The 21,510-nt window shown below is 35.5% G+C and overlaps 1 protein-coding gene across 1 annotated transcript in view; it reads right to left on the reverse strand.

Moving 5' to 3' along the window:
• Window positions 1–21,510, reverse strand: part of LOC135197905 (transient receptor potential cation channel subfamily M member-like 2) — a 120,965-nt gene that overhangs the window by 93,476 nt on the left and 5,979 nt on the right.

The following is a 21,510-nucleotide window of genomic DNA, read 5'->3' on the forward strand; positions in this document are numbered from 1 at the left end:
TGTCACCTTGACCATTCACATGACATATACAACGAAAACGTGATTGGGGATGGAAGATATGTTTTGCTTAAAAATAATGATAGAAAGTACACAGACTAAACCATGCAGAGGACGCTGTTTTATTCAGTAAACCACAAGATTACAATCCCCCATTAATACAATCATCCTATATTAATAGACGTGGGACTCCGGATGAATCCAAGCAGTAATGAGTACAGAAAGGCACAAAAGAATGAAAAAACGCTACATGGACACAGGATTAATAAAGCTGAATCTTTCGGATATTTAAGAAACAATATGAAATACAGTTTGTCTCAAGTTTGTATAGAAAAAATTATATGAAATACAATTTGTCTTAAGTTTGTATATGGTACAGCACAAAAAAAGCCAAATAAGGTTTAATAAGGTTTAGAAATCGAATAGACTGAAACTGCATGCAAAAGTATGATTTTACATTTCTAAAACGATCTATATTGCTATACGAACAAACTTTATTCTTGCTTGTAAGCGATACAAAGAATAAAGATGCAAGAATATTAAGAGTCAAATGACAGGACAGAGTGGGAAATGATACGATATGGGAAAAATGGAACTACAGAAGTTCCATATGTAGATGAGATGATGATGCAAATGAGATGGAGATAGCTTAGAAACATCTTTTGCATTACACCAGAGTGAATAGTAGTACGTGATGGTGTTAGCTGGGATCCTATGGGCACCTGAAAAGCAGGCAGACCCACACCTATATATATATTTGCATATGAAATATGTGTGGTGAGGCTGGAGATGATTGGAGATTTGTAGAACACAAAGCACAAGAAAGACGTAATGGCAAAATTTCACTAGATATATATATTATATATATTATATATATATATATATATATATATATATATATATATATATATATATATATATCAATCTCATTAATTGAGCGGCTACATGGAAATCTTAGCTTAACGATTAATAATGTTGCCAAGACCAGGAAGAATATTCTTTATTAAATATACTATATAATACGAGCATTTCAGGTATATTACCTCACCATCAGGTTGAAAAATTTACAAGGATGAGAAATCACTGAAATTACAATAAAATAAATTCTTACTAAAATATTCAGTCAAAATGCTAACAAAAGATGAAACGAACAGCAAATACAAACTAAAATATTAAGCACAAAATTACGAAAAAAAACAAAAAACAAACGCAAAACATTAAAATAAAGTGGAATGTAAACAAACTACCACACCCATTTGTGTACCTACTATGAAATCACACTATAGTTAGTTGAATACCGGACGTTAGCCATTTCACTTTAGGTGTAGTAGTTTGTTTACATTTCACCTTATTTTTATGTTTTGCGTTTGTTTTAGTTTTTTCCTTATTTTGAGATTAATTTTTTGGTTTGTATTTGCTGTTCGTTTTATGTTTTGTTAGCATTTTTACTGAAGACTTTAGTAAGACAATTTATTTTATTGTAATTGTGAGGTTTCATACCTCGAATGCTCGTATTACATATAATAATATTCTTCTGGTCTTGGCAATATTATTTAGTGTGTATATATATATATATATATATATATATATATATATATATATATATATATATATATATACTATATATATATATATATATATATATATATATATATATATATATATATATAGAATATTATATATATATATATATATATATATATATATATATATATATATATATATATATATATATATATATATATATATATATACATATATAATTTAGTGCAATTGGACCAACATTACTCCATTCAAATATGAACCTAAATCACTATTAGTCTCACCACAATAGCCACGTTTAACTCGTGAAAAGGAACAGCAGGCCTTCATTACCGTTATTCATTCTTGCTTCCAAATTAAACAATAGTAGGTGACAGAGCATTAATAGGTTCAAATATAACTGACCTACATTTGTAAGTTGCACCGGAATCTTTGCATGCAAGACTATGGTGGCCTTTTATGGCCCAGAAAAAAAAATATTTAAAAAAAATCTTCGAATTAAGTATCTCCATCAATTATTGCATATCGTGATAATAAACAGTCTAGATGCAATCTTCTTATTAACCTTAAATAGAATTGATAATAGCTCCATCCAAATAAGCAACGCTGACCAATTTACAAACTGTAATTTAAGGACTGCAACTTAATACAAAATAGCTTTGCCAGGATATTTTATCAATAAGGTACATATATTCTGCAATTTACTCCAGTTCTTTCCTTCAAGAATTCTATTACATTAAAATTTCTCATGATATTTTGAAATAATGTCAAACCATTACCTAGCGACATTATTTCAACTTGACCTTAAACATGGTATTTCTTCCACCTACCAAACATTCGGCCAATTCCTTTCAACAGCGCTGAAAGTCTACCTGTACTCGGTGGATAATTTTAACCCTGACGGAAATTTATACGTAAATTCAAATACGCATGAATAAGAAGAAAGTTGTCGAGTGAACATGCTTATTACAATGATGATACTTAAGGAAACCACGTATGATTTTGAAGAATGTTTACGGATAAAACGCAGCATAACGAAATACTGCTATGAAGCTACAGGAAAAAAAAAGTCTGGACTGCAATTACGTTTCATGATAACCTACATCCGAATTCTTATTGACATATTTAAAATAATCCTTTCGAAATATTACGCATAAAACAATACAATCATGGCACAAGTTTCGCCCGGTTTAGAATGTTTAGTGCTATTCCAGCAGGAAAAGTAATGAGCCTGCAAGATTTATGAAGTCGGCTAGAATCCGTCTGTTAGATTCAGTCCCACTGGTAATCGACAAGATAATGATACAGACTCGTGGCAAAAATAGACGACGACCTTGGTGTTCTCGAGATCCACATCTTCACCTTTTATATATTTTGAAAACTATAACTTGAATTTTAAAGCCTGAATATCGACGCCCATACCTCAAAGAATGCACAAGGCGACATCAAGGAACGACAATGATTTCAGTGTCAATAAGAAAATGAAACCAACTGGAAAATGAAAAGAAAATCAGTCAGCGAAAAGGAGTAGAATAATGCAGAAAAATAATCCTATAAGATATCGCATACTATACTTTGGTAGAGATTACAGCTGTCTGTAAAGGCAGTTCCAAAACGCTACTGGAACCTGGGTGGATTTAGAAAAAGTTCAACCCCTAAAGCCCCGTCCACACGGTCGAACTTTGCCGACAGACTTTGTTGGATGTGACGTCAGAAGCGGAGAAACTGCGGATAAGGTTCTGACATTTCCCTCTTCTGACGTCACATCGCACAAAGTCTGTCGGACAAAGTTCGACCGTGTGGACGGGGCTTAAGGGGAGTCCAAGGAGTGATATTTCTTTTCCTTCTCGGATGACGGAAGCACGAAAGGTAAAACAAATATTGATCATCTTTTATACATGAATTATGAATGAATTCTGACGTGGCGGATTAGTCACAACGGTATTAAAACCTTACCGGTTTTCGATCATGGGTATTCAAGCAATTTCCGTAGGTGTTGATTTATATTATTCTTCCTTACTGGGAATTTTATGACGCTCACTTTTCCACTCAAGGTTATAGTCTCGAATTCTTGACACACGCGAGTGGATCGAAGTGCAATATTATGTGAGAGCAAAACCAAATTCACCATTTAGAATTCCAGTACCAGACAATAAAATACATTCCTCCTCCTACGGTCCACTGTCAATCTCACACAGCGAGCGAGCATGATTGTATATTAGTGAATGCGCAAAAACAAAGACTTAGGTATACATACGGGAGAGCAACAGTTCACACATGCAAGACATTCACACACACATCAATATATATATCAATATATATATATATATAGATATATATATATATATATATATATATATATAATATATATATATATATATATATATATATATATATATATATATATGATATATATATAATATATATATATATATATATTGCCAGTCTATATTTCGTTAGCGCAGTTAAACAAAACTGTGGTAGGTCAACCTGACTAAGAATTCCAGGAGGATGCATTATGGGTAAGAATTCCGATATCAAATTCTTTGCCATGGTTGCGCAGTTCGAACGAGGAACATAAAATATAAACAGCAACATTCGAAGCCCTTTAGATACTGTCGGAAAGTATGATTACTTGTCTTTGAATAAGTCTTTTAAAAGTCTTTTAGAAGAAATTTTCTTGTTTTTTCAGTATCAACGGCTGTAGTCCCCTTAACTGCAATCCAGGGTATAGTTCAGTGTCTTGGCATATTGATCAGTTGATGGAAATGACATTTAATTGCTTCAATGGATGGAAAGTAAATGAACATAATCTAGTACAAAAGTGAACGTGCAAATAGTGTTGTTTACAATTTGTATAAATACAGTGCATGGACCGAAAGCCCAGGTATAAATAAGCATAATTTGAAATTTGTCGTAATGCAAATATAAAAAAATTCTATAATTTTGGTGGATTTCATCATAAAAAAGCACGGCGTATATTGGGTTCACTTTAAAAAAAAAAAAAAAAAAAAAAACAAAAAAAAAAAAAAAAAAAAATATATATATTATATATATATATATATATATATATATATATATATATATATATATATATATATATATATATATATATATATATATATATATATATATATATATATATAGTTTACATTTATATATCGCCTCTCCTCCTAGCTATTTCAAATTTACTTATTTGCTAGAAGAGCAGCCATTTTTACCCCCACTTTTACGAATTGGGGGATCGGCATGTCCGTCTGCTCCAAAGATGGGGGGTAATAAGCCGTTAAGACTAGAGACCCAGTGTAGCTTAAGAAGGGCAGGTCGTGGGGGTTATATGGGCTGCTGGGTAGGCTTTAGGTAGTCCTAGCTTTAAGACCTCTTTTCCCACAACTCTGCTGGCTGTGTTTTGCATCTTTCCAGGCAAGGCCGCAGGTCCTGCTTATACCGAGGTCCCCGCGAATGCCCTGACACCTCTCTCAGTCGACTCCAGTTCCTATAGCGGACAGATGTGTTCGCCTCTGACTTGTTGTCAGCCCTTTGTTCATCATCGCTGGCTGGAGCCCTCACCAGACACACGCTACATGTGCAAGCCACTAAGGTACATCTCGAAAGTGCAAATTCCAACCAGCCCCTATTTCTCCAAGATGAATCTTGATATTTTCATTTTCAAATTTCCATTTTCTCACTCCTCTAACAACATCCTTTGTCAACCCTCGTAACACGTGCCACCCCTGTGACCTGTCAAAGATTAAGATCTTCATTGAGCATTTCATTTAGGCACTAGAGTTCCTTCCTTGTGTGTGATTAAAGATAAACACCCTCCATAGTGCTTTAGCTGTAATATTGTGGAAAAAGTCTTTAATTTTATGTTGTGTGTAATTTGGGAATTAATTTCCAGATTGCCCCTGCAGCTCTGTGCACCCCGTCTCCTTGCAAGCGCTTTTATTACCTGAAAACAGAAATTTGGAACCCAGCTTTGCAGCAGATGTTGAATTCAGCCATTTTTTCCATATCGGGGATAAGAGTAATCCAGACAGTACAACGGTGCTCTTCCCACGTGGCCTATATGCCTTGCCTTTATCTCGGGCCATTCAATGTTTTCTTGTAAATAAATGTAATTTAGATTAATTTGCTGAGTTTTCTGGCGACCTTCCAAGAATAAACCAATCCCAAAAACTCAAGGTAAGTCATAAGCGCTCCATTTTTTTCTTTTTCCCCTTACGTTTTTGACTGCTGGGTCAAAATGTAAATATATATATATATATATATATATATACATATATATATATATATATATATATATATAATTATCATATATATACTATATATTGTATATATGTATATATGTATATATATATATATATATATATATATATATATATAACATATATATGTATATATATATATATATATACATATATGATGTATACCATATATATATAACATATATATGTATATATATATATAGCATTATATATATAACAATATATATATACATATATATATATATACATATATAAATATATATAATATCTATATATATATTATATATATATATACATATTATACATATAGTATACATATAATAATGTATATATATGTATATATAGATATATGTATAAATTTATCTATACATATATATGTATTATTATATATATATATACATATATATGTATAATATCTATATATATAATACGCCTCCATATATATATATAATCCATAATAATGTATATATATCTATATCTATTATATATAATATATCTATATATATATATACTATATGTATATATATACATATATATATACTATACCTTATATAATACTATATATATAATATTATATATATATATATATATGTATTATATATATCTATATATATATGTATATATTAGTATATATATTATATATAAATCTATAATAATCACACAACATATAATGAATCAGTTTACATCAAAATATACACAATGGATTCCAACAGTGTAAGCGCATCTACTCGTCCGTCCTAACCTAGGATTCGAACCTGGGTCCACTCGTTTATTGCATCGATCACTCCAGTAGGCTCATACCTACACATACACGTACACAATACACTTGCACGTACACAATGCACTTTCACTTACACGATACACTTACGAGGGAGGGAAGGGAGACAGCTGAAATATCACAGACGATCGAAAAGACATCAAACAAACCATAAAACAGAAAAAGAGAACTCAATCAATTAAGCAAAAACAGTCGGTAAATTGGTCAGTGACTCACTACATCAGGTCAAATATGTGACTGAGAAGGCGTGAATCATTCTGTGCAAAAAACTTCCAAGATACACCTTTCTGACATGACTCAACTCTTGTATATGTTTTTGTAAACATTTTCTTGTGAAGGGAATTGTCATTTTCAATATCATCATCTTCATTTGTTGCTATACTTACTCCACCATTTTTGTTTATCTTTCTATCTAACCTCATTTTTTATTTTAAAGTTTGCTTAGAAAGCCTGAGTGAGAGAAAGAGAGAGAGACTAGATTAGAATAAAATAGAATACACCAGAATATAGAATTTAGGACAGACAAGGGTCAAGTACTGGGACCTATGAGGTCATTCAGCGCTGAAACGGATGCTGACAGGAGGAAAACCTCGCCGTTGCACTATGATACAATTGTCAGGAGAGGGTGGAAGGTTCTTATTCTCTTGAAAGAGAATAAGAACAGAGGTACAGAAAAAGGAATGAAATGGGTTGCCGCTAAGGGACGAAGGGACACTGCCAAGATCCTTAAGAAATGCCTACAGTGTACCACGTAAGAGAGAAAGAGAAAGTGAAAGTAATACGACATGCAGCCACAGGTCCTTGAACATGCGGTTTATAGTAGCAGTTACCATTGACAAAAATGACATAAGGGTTGTAGTGTGGTATGACTTGCACTCCCGTAGGATTTCGCTGTCAAAATTGATTTTACTGCATATTCTGGTTCCTTTGGGTGTATACTGTGGGAAAGTGGAGGGTGTCAAATTTTTCGACCCCCCGGATACCACACCCCCCGCCCATGGGGGCTTTTTGTCTGGGGGGTCCCAGTACTCTCAATATTTTCAAATCGGCTAATAATTAATCGATTTTGATGATTTTTGGATGCCTTTAGGGGTTTTTGAAGATGCTGAGTCAATTTGTGACACAATAAAGTAGATTGGAAGTAGATATCATTCATTTCCAGCATACGAGTGATTGGAACATCGTACGGAAACGTTACCGAACACGGTCCGATCGACAAAGTTTGTCACAATCTTACAAACCTGCTCATGTAACACCTCGTTTTCGGGTTTTCAGGCATGGCAGGGCGAATGAAGCCGTTGTTTTTCTCAACAAACCTTTCATTTTAGTCATGGCATGTGATTTGTCTATGACTTAACAAAATATTATTGTGTGGTTTCAGGTGTGATGTATTCTAAGACGAAATATATGGCACACTGTTTGCATTATCTCCAATGAGGGTGCACCTGCAACTCGAAGACCGGTCATCAACCCTTCAATGTTACAAGAACTTCTGAACTGTTGTCAAGAGAAAGAGGCGTTAAGTCAGACCAACCTAAAGACCATAGCAGACCATTTAGGAAAGTTTGAACAAGCGATCAAGCTTCAGTGCAATATCATAGTCAGTGTAGAAAATCTATTGTTAACAAGGCCAAAACTAACAGACTTTAAAAAAAATAATAATAATAATAATAATGACAACAAATCTAGCTATCCCTGGTTGCTCTCGGCGAGTACCCGGGCGCCCATCTATACTCTGTTTTTTTCCATCTGTCCATCCGCCTGTGGTGTTTTCGCATGGTAACACTGCGTCCCAGGCTTTAAATAGTTACGCTATGTGTTAGGTAAATAAAAAGATATCTGGGTTTACATTTGCAACTAAAGTGTGTTTTAATAATTTACTGTATGCGAATTACACCATTAATATTCGAAATAGGATATTATTTAAACCCCAGGACGCAGTGTAACCATGCGCAAACACCACAGGCGGATGGACAGATGGAAAACAACAGAGTATAGTGAAGTAGACTCCCGACCCAAAAGAACGAAAACTGTCCAGAAAGCCGAGGCTTGCATGTTTGCTTCATGCAAATTTTGTTCTGATGAAGGTGCAAAAGCTCTGCATCGTGTCTTCTCAGATAACATGGGGCACACTTTCCTAAACATAAAACTGAAGAACTCAATTTAATCTTGTTAGGACTTCCTTGACTTGCACTTGAGAAGCACAGCCAACGAAATTGCTTGCAGTAAGCAAAGCGCACCTGTAATCGAGCAAACGTTGATGACATGACTGTCATCCGTTCCCAGTGTGATGAGTTCCTCCTCATTGTTCAGAACACCCTTGTTAGTGACGATGTCTCTGTTACATACCATGGCTGAATTGAATGAATACCTCTCAGTTTTGGAGAGATATCAAGTACAAGTTAGCAGCACAGGAAACTACCGTAAGCACCTGAAAAATCTAATTACCGAGCGCCTTCCGAACGTCCATGTCATGAAACCAGTTCGGAAAAATTAGCCCGAAAAAGGTAGTTCTCCAAACAACACTGAGCAAGGCAATTGAGATGCTCCAATACAGAGGATGGTCTTTCAAAGACAGCTTTGAAAACTTGGTAAATCCCCCACTACCTCATTCTTCATTGAGCGCCTTCTTTTCGGCAAGCATGTTCTCAAGATGTCAAGGAGCCGCAACCAAGAGGTACACAAACTCAGTGATGTAGCATGCCAGTTTCTGGTTCAGAATACCCGAAGTGATTGTGAGGTGGAATATCAGGCAAAGAAAAGCTCCTCTGAGCAGACAGCACAGACTCCCCTGTCAATGGGTTTACCTCTTGCCATTCACTCCAGTGTGCGTGATAAGAATCTTGTCCGTAACTTAATTGACCCCTACATAAGCTGTGCTTATCAGAAAATTCTCTACTTTGAAAAGCGTCTAGAGCAAGCCGTCATTCAACGAGTCAATTTGATGGGTGGATTTTGCTTGCCAGATTTTGTCAAAAAAAGGTGTAAACATCTGGTTTGCAGTCGACAACACTAACTACTTAGTAGACACTCCCACTGGACAAAACACATTTCACGGCACACTTATTGTCATCAACCAGACGGCAGAGGATGGTGTTCCAGTCAACAATCCCCTTGTTCTTCCAGAAAAATGGCAGTCCCTTGAGCCGCTCTCACTGGATATCTGTTAACTGAATGAGCCTGTCATCAAAAAGAAGCCAATACGCTTCGATGAATACCAGACTGGCAAACGAAAGCTGACATTTGGAGATTTTATTGAAACATGGGGACATTGGCAAGTTACTTCGTATCTAAAAACTACTTGGACAATATCAACTCTAATTGTCCAGTAGAAGTAGCAGATCATCCCATGAACAAACAGCAGAGACAACCCTGTGGTCAACAACGAAGTGAAGACAGCCAATGCCAACATCTTGCACAAGATCACCACGAAGACGATCAAGAGACAACTGATGAACAAATGACAGAAGATCAAACGACGACAGACATTCAACATGAAAGCCACACAGGAAGTCTAGTCATCAAAACTAAACACTATCATACCACAAAGCTAGATGTAATGCCCACCTGGGCTGCAACAAAATCTCTGCTGATGTCACAGTCATCTTCTGCAGCCCTTCGGGGAATTTACAATGACAAAGCTTACAAACATGGTATCGAGTACCACATCACGACATGTCTGGCCATCATGATGATGAAGTTTGATGCGATGTTTGCTATCATCCCACCTGGAGCACTGTCAGTCAAATGCTCTGATTTCAAGTGTGCTCTCCATGAAAGAAATCATGAAATGACTAAGATATTTGAGGACATCCCTGGAAAAGGGAGAGTGCGCACCAGGGAGGTGCCTTAGCCTACCTGCACCACGACCTGTGCTTGAACTGACCAAGTGTGCCTGTAGATCTGGATGTAGAGGAAGATGCAACTGTTCCAAGAACGGCCTTCCGCGCACCCCACTTTGTAAATGTTATGGTGTTAATTGTTCAATTACCATAAAAAATGATGGACATAATGTTGACGATGAGGATGATGATGATGATGATGAGTGACAAGTAACGAATGGTACCATGTTGACATACAGCATTAGCTATAATTCTAATGCTTAACATGGTGGTCCAAGTTCGATTCTCGGCTCGGCCAACGCGAAATCAGAGGAATTTATTTCTGGTGATAGAAATTCATTTCTCGATGTAATGTGGTTCGGATCCCACAATACGCTGTAGGTCCCGTTGCTAGGTAACCAATTGGTTCCTAGCCAAGTAAAAATACCTAATCCTTCGGGCCAGCCCTAAAAAAGCTGTTAATCAGCTCAGTGGTCTGGTAAAACTATGATATACTTAACCTCTAATTCTTAACAATAGATCCAGTGTTTCTGTGATTTAGTTTGTCTTCTTGTCTGGTCGATACTATCAGCCATAGGGGTGCAATATGTAGTATCTTACAGTATGCAGTATTGCAATCATTTGTTCTGGTCAGTTGTGTTTGTCTCACGATGCATTATCGTTCTAGCCTGAAGTTGTGTTTATTTTCATGTACGGAAAGCATTTACATTTGATAATATGAGGGTTACTTGTTTATCAAACATATCCCTTCTAGCTCAGTATTTGACAATGTGGCTCAATAGGTTGCGTGAATTGTCACATTATAATTTACATAATGTACTCCCGGTAATTTTTTTAACAAAAAATAAATACTTTTGTTTACGTGTATGGATGGCTTATTTTCCACAAAACTAAAGGTTTGTTAAGAAAAGCAACTGCTTCATTCGCTGTCATACTCGAAAACCCTGAAAAAGATGTTACATGACCAGGCTTGTAAGATTATGACAAACTTCGTCGAACGTACCGTGTTCGGTACCGTTTCCTTACTGTGAGTTGAATATAGAATTTAGGTCAAATGCAATGCACTGGCACCTATGAGGTCATTCAGCGCTGAAATGGTAACTGACAGAATAAGATTTGAAAGGTGTTACAGGATGAAAACCTCAGAGCAATTACGCTATGAATCGAGTATTAGGAGAAAGGGTGGAAAGTAAGATGAAGAAAGAGAATATGAGTGGAGCCACAGTAAAAGGAACGAAAGCGGTTGCAGCTAGGGGACAAAGGCACGCTGCAAAGAACCTTAAGTAATGCCTACAGTGCACTGCATGAGGTCCACTGACGGCGCTACCCCCCTACGGAGGTTTCTGTACTGTGTCCGTTGAAAATGAATGATATTTCCAGTCTACTCAATTGTGTCACAAATTGATTCAGCATCTTCAAAAACCCCTAAAGACATCCAAAAATCATCAAAATCGATTAATCATTAGCTGATCTGAAAATATTGTGAGTACCGTGACTCCCCGGAACAAAAAGGCCCCCCATGGGGAATCAGGGGGCGAAAAATTTGGCCCCCTCCACTTTCCCACAGTATACACCCAAATGAACCAGAATATGCAATAAAATCAATTTTGACAGCGAAATCCTACGGGAGCTGTTTTTCTGACGAAGTCATACCACACTATTGTGGGGGAGGAGGAGACGTATAAGTGCTTAAGCGACCAATGGAATTATATGTATAGATCACGCATACATACAAACATTGCAAACTACCATATTTCCAGTGGGTTTAAGAACCCTGACCCTCTTAGCCACAGAACCGTAAACTACGTACTTCTCCCGTCACTCTTTCGTGACTTCAGAAAAATAAATTATTTTTTCTAAACCTCTTTCATTTTCTCTACCTCCAAACATTATGATCCATCTTCTCATTTTGTCGAAACTTTTTCATAGCATCGTCATATGTTCACATTATCCCTCACCCTACCAATCTTCCTCATGCCACACATACTATTTACACAATTGATCCCAGAAGTTTCGGCCATTTTCTTTCATTCATTCAATCCCCGAAATGAAATGCTGCTCACCTACTTTTATTCGCCGTTCCTCTCATCCTACCAACATCTATAACATATTCTCCTTAATGCCTGTTAGAATCAACTATTTTCATTCCTCCACTATCCACACCGACATTCGTCAGTCCATATACCTAGCTTCAATTTGTGTCAAAATGTTTTTTTTTTTTTTTTTTTTTTTTTTGTTTTTTTTTTTTTTTTTTTTTTTTGCTCAAATTTACTTTTAACTTCCTACTATGAAGGCTATCAGCAGTTTCTGCAACGTCTCGTCAACACCACCAGTTTATGCCATCAACCCACTCTATCACGTTCATCAATATTTTCACCCTGTATACTAAAGAAGAAGAAGAAGAAGAAGAAGAAGAAGAAGAAAGAGAAGAAAGAAGAAGGATAGAAGAAGAAGAGAAGAAGAAGGAGAGAGAGAGAGAGAAGACAGAGACCTTACAGACCTTACAGTTCGTTCGGGTTGCCCCAGGTCCCTCAGTGTGAGGCACCTCTAATGTCTACCAGAGAGTTGCTAGTACATCTTCCGGTATATTTTGCATCTTCCAATCTTGGATGGTCTGGGATGCAGTTTAGATATTTGTCGAGCTTATTCTTAAACACATCTACGCTCACTCCTGATATATTCCTCAGATGAGCTGGCAACGCATTGAATAGACGCTGCATTATCGATGCTAGTGCGTAGTGGATTAATGTCCTGTGTGCTTTCCTTATTTTTCCTGGTATTGTTTTGGGCACTATTAATCTACCTCTGCTTGCTCTTTCTGATATTTTTAGTTCCATGATATTTTCTGTTATTCCTTCTATCTGTTTCCATGCCTGAATTATCATGTAGCGTTCTCTTCTCTTTTCTAGACTATATAATTTTAATGATTGTAGTCTTTCCCAGTAGTCAAGGTCCTTAACTTCTTCTATTCTAGCTGTAAAGGACCTTTGTACACTCTCTATTTGTGCAATATCCTTTTGATAGTGTGGGTACCATATCATATTGCAATATTCAAGTGGACTACGAACATATGTTTTATAAAGCATAATCATGTGTTCAGCTTTTCTTGTTTTGAAGTGCCGTAACAACATTCCCATTTTGCTTTACATTTTGCCAAAAGAATTGCTATTTGTTTGATCATTGCATAACATGTTCCTATTCATCATCACACCAAGGTCTTTAACTGCTTCCTTATTTGTGATTGTCTCATTATTAGGTCCCCTATATGCATATAGCTTTCCTTCTCTGTCTCCATAATTTATTGATTCAAATTTATCAGAGTTAAATACCATCCTATTTTCCTCTGCCCAATCATATACTTTGTTAAGGTCTCTTTGTAGAGCGTTCCTATCTTCATCACAAGTAATTTCTCTACTTATTCTTGTGTCATCAGCGAAACTACTCACTACCGAATCCTTAACATTACTGTCTATGTCTTCAATCATAATAACAAACAGTATTGCAGCTAACACCGTACCTTGTGGCACACCGGATATTACCTTGGTTTCATCCGATTTCTCATCGTTTGCAATAACTATCTGTTTTCTGTTGTGTAAAAATTCTTTTAACCATCTTCCTATTTTATCTACGATATTGTGTTTTCTAATTTTCTTTGCTAATATATTATGGTCTACTTTGTCAAAAGCTTTTGCAAAGTCTAGATAAACCACATCTGTTTCATTTCCGCTTTTCATATTTTTGAATATGTTCTCACGGTGGACTAACAGTTGGGTTTGTGTACTTTTTCCGGGTACGAAACAGTGTTGTCCTATATTAAACAAATTATTTTTTATTAAATGTTTCATAATATTTTTCTTCATTACCCTTTCATACACTTTCATAATATGTGATGTTAGACTCACAGGCCTATAATTACTTGCCTCAAGTCTTGATCCACTTTTGAAAGTAGGGGTGATATATGCTAATTTGTGCTCATCATAAATCTTGCCTGTATCTACACTTTGTCTTAATAATATTGCAAGTGGCTTTGCGATAGAATGAACTACTTTCTTTAACAAAATAGCAGGGATTCCATCAGGCCCTGCAGCAGCTCCATTTTTAATTTCATTAATTGCCTGCACAATATCAGCTTCATTAATTTCTATGTCAGCTAGATATTCACTATTTTCGTCCCTTACTTCTATATCATTATCTTCATTATCTATTCTAGGGGTGAATTCTCTCTTATATCGTTCTGCCAGTATGTTGCAAATTTCCTTTTTTTCATTCGTTAATCTCCCTTCAATTCTCAGAGGGCCTATTTCTATTCTTCTTTTATTCATCTTCTTCGCATATGAGTATAATAGTTTGTGGTTTTGCTTGATATTTAATAGGGTTTTTTCTTCCAATTCCCGTTTTTAATTTTCTTTTGATTGTATAATCTTTTGTTCTGCATTTTCTATCTTACTTTTTAGTTCTATAACTTTCCATGCATTTTTTTCTTTTGCAAGACCTTTTTTCCACTTTCTGATTTTCTGGAACAAGATCCTTCTGTCTCTTGGTATGCATGAATGATGTTTACTTTTCTTCTTCGGTATATATTTATCCACTATTTTCTCTAATATTTTATATAATATCTCCGTATTTACCCTTATGTCATCGCTTACGAAAATGTTATCCCAATCTTTGTTTAATTCTTCATTTATTTCTGACCATTTTATATTTTTACTGTAGAAGTTGTATTTTCCATATCCTTCCCACTTTTTCATTTCTTGCTTATCTCTGTTTTCACTTGCTTTGGAATGAACTGTTAATTCTATGACATTATGGTCTGAAATACTCGCATTATAAACTATTATTTCTTTAACATAATTCACCTCGTTCACAAATACTAGGTCTAAAGTATTTTCCTTTCTTGTTGGCAGGTGATTTATTTGTTGAATGTTGTATTCTAGTAGCATATCTAATAGCTTTTCGAATTGCCTCTTATCTTCTGCACTACTATTACTCTCTTTTTTATATGTATAAGTACATCCACAATCTCCTATTCGTTCTTTCCATTCTACGAAAGGAAAGTTGAAGTCACCAGATAGGAGAATAGTCCAGTCCTTGTGATTTCTACATATATCATCCAATTTTTCAATTATTAAGTCAAACTCTTTAGTATTAGGAGGTCTATATATTACTATGTTCATTAATTTTTCAGATTCAAATTCTACCGCTATTAGTTCACATTCTGAGTTACTATATTTCTCATATATTTTTCCTTGTTTTTTGTCTTTCCCATATATTGCGGTTCCCCCTTGATTCCTATTTTTTCTATCTGATCTATAAGTTTGGAACCCTTTTATTTGATCATCATTCCCAGTCTCTTGGGAATACCAGGTTTCACTTATATTCATTATATCTATTTTCTTTTCAATTTGGGTTAGTTCTTCTAAGTACTCTATTTTTCTTTTTGAGTTACTCGTAACTAAACCCTGCGCATTCATCACTATGATGGTTTGCGTGTTTTCTCCTTCATTTAATATTGGTAGTAATAAGGATTTTCCCATGTCTCTTTCCTGTTCTGGTATGTTGTTCTTTTTTTTCATTTCCAGAAATTCTGACATTAAAAAATCCAACTTTTCCATAATATTTGATCTTCCTTCATCATAATTATTCATTTTGTGTCTGAATCTGCAATTTTCTCCGTTTCTGCAATATCCTCTTGCATAATAAATACAGTTATTATCCCTTGAGTAGAATTTTGGAGCTGATGCATTGAAATTTTTTGCTGACATCTCTGCATATCTCATTGGTGGTTTGCTTTTCTCTTTTACCTGATATTCTTGATTTCTCTCTTTATTTGTTTCTTTCTTATTTTGGATTTTATTACTTGGTTGGTTATTTATTTGATTATGATTCATGGCTACAGGGTGCATATATTTGCATTTTTTGTCGAACTTACATCCTTTTCCTTCTTTTAGGTTTTTGCATATTTTTGGATGCAGATCTCTGCAATCATCCCCATATCCATCTAGGTATGCACATTTACCATATATTTCATAGTTGTGACATACCTTAGGATGTTTGTAGTAACATCTTTCTCCAAATCTGCAATTCCCTCTTTTCAAAAGGTTGCAGATTTTGTCTTTCTTGTCTATTTTTTCCTCTTTCCCGTCATTGTGTAGATCTGGGTAGAGCCTCTTCGGGATTTGCTTTTCTGTTGCCATATCGTAATTTATTTCTTCGTAGGTATGCTGCTTTATTGCCTCATATGTAGTATCAATGAGTATCTCTGCATCCATACTTTTTATCTGTTCTTTGTTTTCCTTATTTTTTTCTGTCATTTCATTTTTTTTTACTTCTCTTCCGTTTTTCCTCTTCTTCTTCTTTCTTTCTTCTTCTTCTTCCTCTTCCTCTTCTTCCTTCTTCTTCGTTCTTCTTCTTCTTCCCCTTTTTCCCTTTTTTCTCTTCTTCCTCTTCCTCCCTTCTTCTTCATCCTCAACTATTTGTACATTCAATCTTGATTTAATAACATTGTCTATCCATGATAGACATGTTGAACAAAAAATTCTTGTATCTTTTCTCATATCTTGTATTACCTCAGCACACTGTGGATGGGTCGGAATGTTGCATGCAGCACATTTTCTGATTAGGTTTTGTGGATTGACTATGCTATACCAAACCTTACACAGTTTGCATGCTTTTGGCATTCTTTTTCCTAATGCGTCAATTAGGATATTCACAAGATTCACCTTATTCATTTTCTTTGTCGGAATATGTTGGTTTATGTATATTTTCTTTATGAGTCTCTTGACCACTTGGATTTTATTTGGAACTTCTTCAATTATTTTCAAGATGTTTTCATTAGATTTTTTCCAGTTTGAAGGATTATATCCTTCTAATATATCTATGAATGCTTTTGTATCTTTTTGGTTAGGACTGTTGCTGATTTCATAGATGAGAAATGCCAGTTCCCTTCCTGCTACCTCATCGTATTGCGAATCTGCTAAACACGCTAAATTACGCCATCTCTTCCCGCAGTTGGAACTTACTGCCATCTTGTTCTGATTTACAGTATTACACTTGATAAACTAACTTAGAAGACGCTTTATCCTACTATTTTCACACTAATCTTATCACCGATAGTTCACGAACACTTCTAGATATTTCTCAAATTCTAGTCGTATGTTAAACTTGTGATATCTGTTGATTAATCTGATTTCACGCGGGAACGTCTCATCAAGCAAGATGGAGAGAGAGAGAAGGACGTTAGCTCTCGGAGTAATTAACTGCAAAGCATAAGAAACAGAAGGACAGAGAATATGAAAACTCGAGAAATGACAGTAAAGTAACCGATCTATAACGGTTCTGGTCACGTGGACTGAACATTAAACGAAACGGAACCAGATGATTTAGAACGATCTTAAATCAGCCAAAATGCGTTTACTTAAGGGGACCACCTCCCGGTCAGGGGGCCAGATAGGGAGGGTTTGGGGTCGGAAAACCATTTTTTCTTTTTTTGGCTATTTGTGTTGCTAAGGGTACTGGCTTGCCAAACACAAAAGATTATACTGAATTCGTATTACAAAAGGCCTAAAAATGCAATTTTCTACAGGTATATGTATATGAGCCAAAATGTTCATTTACGTAAAAAAGTCAAATAGCATACTCATTTATTCAATATAACTTTTTCTTACAGTGCTATATTACTGGCTTGCCAGACACAAAAGATTATAGCTGAATTCGTATTCCAAAAGGCCTAAAATTGCGATTTTCTACAGGTATATATGAGCCAAAATGTTCATTTACGTAAAAAAGTCAAATATCATACTCATTTATTCAAAATAACATTTTCTTACAGTGCTATATTACATTGTCGTATGATAGCATTTCCCGATGGATATGGCAATGCTTAGAAGAACTGATAGAATCCCGCAGACAGATTCAGTTGCCCACAAGAATTGAAAGGCGAAGCATACATAACTTAGTGCTCTTGATTTTTTTGTAATTTTACGTAATTCTTTGAGGTATTGTTTATTATAAACTGTAACCATGCCTCGTAGAAAGCATCAGAGACAACGTAAATTACTGACAGAGACAATGAAAATGGTACATGAAGAAACAAAGGTCCAAAGAATGGAGCCAGTTTTATTGGGGTTTAGGTAAATAAATATAGTACATGGTAACTTTCAAATGCGTGTTTCTCGAAACTTTAAACCCTTATAACTTTGCCAATTTTTAACCAATTTCAAAAATTTTGAGCTCAAATGATTTGTAGATAAATTCTGCATAATTATCATTATATACATTTTTGAATGTTTTTGAATATTCAGTTTGAGCTTATGTTTTTGTTAAACTTTTGTCAAAATTTTTTTTTTCAAAATTTGGTGTAAGTATTAGGTCAAAATGCAAAAAGAAAAAGGTATTTTTTTTACAATTCTGTATAATGTTTTCTATAGAGTATACTTTCAGCTTTAAATTGATGTGTTTATTTTGAAAATTGGTTAAAAATTAAGAGAGCCTTAGGGTTTTAAAAAAGGCCAAAAATTTTTGGTTCTGAAAGGAGAAAAATATTAATTAAAAAAAAACTAATAATCAGATCAGGCTGAAACTTACTGGGGAACCTTTTCATAATGGTTTATATACGCTGTAAAAAAATGGAGTGGATAGCAGGAAAAAAAATTCTCCCTCCCCTATGGGGAGGAGGTGGTCCCCTTAACGGTATGTTGGCAGTGCTGCAAAAACCAATTCTGAAGGAACTACTGTGCCAAGTGCAGGAAAAAAGGTAAACCTCTGATATAATTTAGCTTTAAGTATGGGCTTCAATGTATGGGAACACAGGAATATAAGGCGAGCCATGAGGGTATAGATTTATATACGATTGACAAACAATGCATAATCAGACCTCCAGCTTACTCAGGCACGTGCTAAAATCTATGGTCAAATAGCGCGTTGTTTAACCAACGAAAATCAAAATAGATATGCTGTATATTTTTTTTTTTATAATTGCTCTGTACTGTTTACCATGTACACTATTTTTTTACATTTTCATTCTAATAAATAAATCACAAATATCCTATCCTAAAATTCCTGTATCTTCTACTTAGAGCGAAACACCTATTTCAGACCTTTTTAGGCTTTTCCATTGGCCTTTCCTAACCTTCCCCACTCCACAACAACAACAACAACAAAGTAATTTGTAGGCTTACTCCCCGAGTAAGCGAAAAGTGTAACGAAGATTTTAGGTAATTCACGAAGGTGGATAAAAAGGTGAAGGTTGTAGTCATGTCAAGAAAACGGAAGGGAATAACATTCATAACAAGTTTTAAGTGAATGTTCTATGATAAAAGAAGAATGGGAAATAAGAAAAGTTTGAATAAGGGGCAGTTATGATTTTTTATCTCAAGAAATTTAAGCAGTCAAGCCAAGCAATGAGGCACTAGCGGACATTCAGCGTTTAAGACGGTGAAAAGCAGGAGTAAGAAATATTGGGACAGCAATATAAAGAGATCCTGAACATAAAGGAGACGAAATGTAAACAGTTGAAGAGGCTGGACAGCAAAACTGAAGAAAAACAAGTGGAAATGGAGGTAAAGGGCTAAAACGATGGCGTTGATAGGGACGGAAGGGACGCTGTGAACACCCTTTAATAATGTCTACAGTGTACCGTGTGAGGTATACTGATGGCACTACCCCCTACTAAGAATAAAGGAATCGTAGACGACCGCCACACAACAGTGTATAAAGCGGTGATGGAGTTGTCGAAGCGTATGAGCGAAACCACACCTACACAAGTCTGCATTAAACTTGCATGTAATGGATTTCCAAGCAATCAATGAATGTACTTCATAAACCTTAGGCAAAGCTAACGTACGAGGCAACAACCGCTGGTCGAGTTACATTCTATTTTACATGTAGTATGTATTGATGTATGTATCGAAGTCCGGAAAATTCAGCACTGGAGAGCTTACTAAAGCACCTTTGACTTTCTGAGAGGCTAACTGTTGTGACTCACTCCAAGAAAACTGTACATCATCCCTTACCACCAAGAGCCCGTGCCAGTACAGAGCTGGCTTAAGCTAAACCAATGGTTCTCAACCCGGGGGCCATAGCAAGAATTTAGGGGGGCCAAGGTGGGCTGTTGCAAATTATACATTTCTAAATATTGTTAGGATCTAGACCCTCCCTTGAAACATGTCAAAGGAGCCGACAATGTGGAAAAACCTGTCACAAACCCGCGGGTAAATCTCGCCATCGCCATACATGACCTGACCTGATTCATTAAAGGTCTTCGGGACGGGAACATCTACGATGGCCTTCACCTTGTCCACGTTTACCCTGACACCTTCTTTAGAACTGACCTAAATTAACTATCTGTTTATTTACAATCGGCGTTCGTTAAAGTACGCTTTTGACGCCCACTATACCTATCTAGTTGGAAAAAAAAATACTAAGAAAAAGCAACTCAACGCAGTCGAGCGAGGCACTATACCTATCTAGTTGGAAAAAAAAAATACTAAGAAAAAGCAACTCAACGCAGTCGAGCGAGGAAAGCCCTAAAAACTTACTATTAATCTTGACTAAAAAAAAAAAAAAATACAAGGTGAATGAATGAACGGTTCAGAAATTCGGGACAAGGTCAGTAGCTCGGAACAATGGGGTCACTATCAAACACTCGGAACTTTGTTGAAATCCTGAAACATGGGGGATTTGATAAAACACTTATTTCCGATGAGATAAAACAGATTTAATGAATAAAGAAATACGACTCTGAATCAGATAATGTAATCATTTCATTCAGCATTTGTGCTATAGTACTAAGCGATTTACGACTTAAGCCAGACTATCTTTCTTGATTTGTAAATTCCTTTTCTGAAACGACAATCAAGCCCCTATCCCTTAGTATTGATAAAACAGCATTCTACCCGTATGCAGTTGTCTAATGCTTAATTCCTTTTATTCACTTGTCTAGCAATTATTTTGCCCTAAGATAAATTCAATTCAGTGAAAAATGCAAATCTGAAAGAACGTGTTTGAAGTTCAGAATGGTATTTACAATATCGTCAATATCAACCGGCGCTATTCTAAAGACTGGTCGATAGACTTTGAAGAAGCA

This window comes from Macrobrachium nipponense, chromosome 21 (genome assembly GCF_015104395.2).
Source record: "Macrobrachium nipponense isolate FS-2020 chromosome 21, ASM1510439v2, whole genome shotgun sequence".
Taxonomy (NCBI): Eukaryota; Metazoa; Arthropoda; class Malacostraca; order Decapoda; family Palaemonidae; genus Macrobrachium; species Macrobrachium nipponense.